This window comes from Lipotes vexillifer, unplaced genomic scaffold (genome assembly GCF_000442215.2).
Source record: "Lipotes vexillifer unplaced genomic scaffold, Lipotes_vexillifer_v1.1 scaffold994, whole genome shotgun sequence".
NCBI lineage: Eukaryota > Metazoa > Chordata > Mammalia > Artiodactyla > Lipotidae > Lipotes > Lipotes vexillifer.
In genome coordinates this window covers 992,514-995,983 of record NW_006771292.1, presented here as the reverse complement: position 1 = coordinate 995,983, position 3,470 = coordinate 992,514, and positions in this window count along the sequence as shown.

The window sequence follows — 3,470 nt, the reverse complement described above, 5'->3', positions numbered from 1 at the left end:
TTGCGGTACGCGGGCCTCTCACTGTTGTGGCCTCTCCAGTTGCGGAGCACAGGCTCCGGACGCGCAGGCTCAGCGGCCACGGCTCACAGGCCCAGCCGCTCCATGGCATGTGGGATCTTCCCGGACTGGGGCACAAACCCATGTCCCATGCATCGGCAGGCGAACTCTCAACCACTGCACCACCAGGGAAGCCCCAAGGCTTGATCTTTTTAGCGATAACTTTTTTGTATGAAAGTCCCAGTAACAGCTGATGTGAGAATGTAGGTAGAATATATATGGAAGTGACATACATACCTCCCAACCTTAATCCAGCCCCTTTAAGCCCTCTGTACTGATACATGCTTCTGACCTGATCAGTAAACTATTTCTGCATTATGCAGGATTCACCGAGAAACCCAAAGCAAATACGTGCCCATATGTGCATGCTCTGCCTTGAATAAACAACAGATCTAATAGTAACAAGCGTAATTGTATTATGCTTCTAAAAAATTCATGAGAAAACGACTCTCTGGTTCCTAACTAAATGAGCCTGCATCTTAGAATGATGTTGCAATTCTTGCATCATTTTCTGACAAGATTATGATTTTTCAAAGATTTACAAAGGAAGGACCCACTTTAGACTGTAGAGGGTGAGCAGTCCCTGAAGGGACAGGTAATGTTTGATGTCACTGAACCAGGAAAGAGGCAGGACCTCAGGGAAAAAAGGAAAAAAAACCTAAATAGATCATCATCCTTAACCTTTCTCATCCATCTGGAAGCTGAGGGATGCAGATGTCCAAAGGGAAGCTCTCATGGGATGGAGCTACTTAGGTAGAGAACTTGTCAAGAGCTTATTTTGCCCATGGGAATGGACCAGATCTGACCATCTAGAGAAGGGTTTAGCAAACTACAGCCTATAGGCCAAACTTGGCCCTGCCTGCTTTTCTAAAACTTCATTGGAACACAGTTTATTTACACATTTTTAATGGCTATTTACACTCTACAACTGCAGAGATGAGCAGCTGCAATAGAGATGGTATGGCCTACAAGCCTAAAATATTTTACTACCTAGCCCTTTATAGAAACTTTGCCAATCTCTGATGTAGAGAGCAAAGTGCAAGCTGAGTTATTTAGAAGATTCATAGTGTTCTTCTATGATTGTTTCTCTTTTTATTCCTGATTTTTTTAGTAATAGATATAGAAAAAATATTCTACCATATCTCACTTAAGCTATAGCAAAACCAGAGCAAGGTCCTTTCTCTAAATTTGGACCAGAAAGTTAAAGGACACCCCTGGTGGCTATAATGGGGACAGCAAATAATCCCAAGGGGGTGGTGAGAGCCTCAGAGTCCAGCTCGACCAGGATGTTCCTACCATGAGATTCTCCTCAGGTGCCAACCTCAACTGGCAGTATTTTTTTTCCAAACAACAAAGATGTATTTATTTATTTGTGTGTTTTGTTTTTCACTTTTTAAATCAGCCTTACTGGTGTAGAATTAACATATAACAGGAGTGACTAATTTTGTGTGTACAGCCTTAAAGGCATAAATACAGTAGTGTCACCACCACCACAATCCTAATACTGAACATTTCTATCACCCTCAAATGTTCACTCATAGTCCTTTGTAGTCAGCCTCTTCCTCTACTTCCTGGCCCTGGCAACAAGTGGTCTGCTTTTTGTCATTAGAGTGTTGCTCTTTCTAATTTTTCATGTAAGTGGAATCATAAGATATAAATATCTTTTTTAACAAAAATTGTATATATTTAAGTTGTACAATATGATTTGATACTATATATGTGTGTGTATATGTATAATCATATGTGTGTATGATTAGTACAATATGCTAGTAGGTAAAATAAGCCAGACATAGAAAGAAAAAACTGCATAATCTCACTTATGTGGAATCTTAAAAAGTCAAATTCATAGAAGCAAAGAGTAGAACCCCGGTTACCAGGGATAGAGGGGAGGTGGGGGAAATGGGGAGATGTTGATCAAAATTGCAGTTCTATAGGATGAATAAGTCTAGAGATCTAAAGTACAGCATGATGACTATAGTTAATAATACAGCACTGAATACTGGGATTTGCCAAGAGAGTAGATTTCTGGCACTCTCACCATTTAAAAAAAATAGTAACCATGTGAGGAGATGAGATGATATGCTAATCAGCTTGACAGTAGTAATCATTTCACTATGTAAAAGTCAGTGTTTCTTTATTCTGCCTGTGCCTTTATTTTATTATTTACAATATATTTCTAACCCACTTACAAGAAAAAATAAAGGAAGCTTACAATAATAAAACTTAAAAGAGAAAAGTTCTTAAAGAACATTGAAGAGGAGATCCAAAATCACAGAATAACCTTTTACTGAGGATCATATTCCCAGTTGACCACATGTTTAGAACAAAGCTCAACCTTCAAACCACTGTTGCCAAGACTACATTAACCTAATCAGGATACAGCCCGCCAGATGATAATCGTATTTACAATCCTAGGTTCTGTTATAAAATATGAATGGCCATCCTGTAGGGTCAGTAGCTCTCATGCTCTCATTCTTTATTTGTTCATTCATTCACGAACATTCATTGAACTTTCCCTGTTCTGGCACTTGCATGGAAGCACATCCATAACACAAGGCGAGCTCTTTCTGAAATTTTCTCGGTATATCTGGTGGGCTCCTACGGCAGGGCAGAAGTTTTTCAAACGTATATTAGATAAATCTATCGACAAGGTGCTGGCATCTCTACTGTGTTAACACTGAAGAGCTCAGAGAAAAATCCCCCTATGTTCTCTGCCTTTTAAACGTGAGCTCAGAGAGTAGGGCAAACATGGACATTCCAAACGAAAGGAAAACAGTAGATGCTTGATGTAGGAAATTGCTTCCAGTTTTGAGAGGGATATGAAAGGGAAGAAAGAGGCCTCAATGGGGAAAGCAGGGAAGTATGCATTGGCTAAAGGGACAAAAAAATAGTAGACAGGTGAATGAGTAGTAGTGATTACAGTGAGTAGACTACTCGCTGTGTCTGGGGAAACATTATACAGATTGCTTTTGCAGTGACTCCTCAAAAAACAGGGAGCAATAAATCAGTGAGGGAAGGCTTCTGCCAGCCAAGTTTTCACTATTCCTTCAACAACTTGATAAGAGCATCGTGATTGCTGTACCACAGTGGACTGGCCCCCAACTGATCACTTTTTCTAGAGCACTGCTGATTCACCCTGGGAGTAGCTTTGAGTCAGGTGCCCTAACCTGCAGGGTAAGTGGACTCCATGCTTCAGGGGTACCCTGGTTGAAGCAAGAGCAGATTTGATGACATTATTCCTCAAAACATTCAATTAACATTTAATCATTTTAAAAGGAAATACTTCTATTTCCTTTTAAAAATCCTGGTGAAAATCAACATGAAAGACCTTTGCTTGGGAAAAAAAAAAGCAGGACCAATTTGGATGTGCTGTACTAAGTTTGTCAAATGCATTCAGTTTTGCAGGAAGAGTT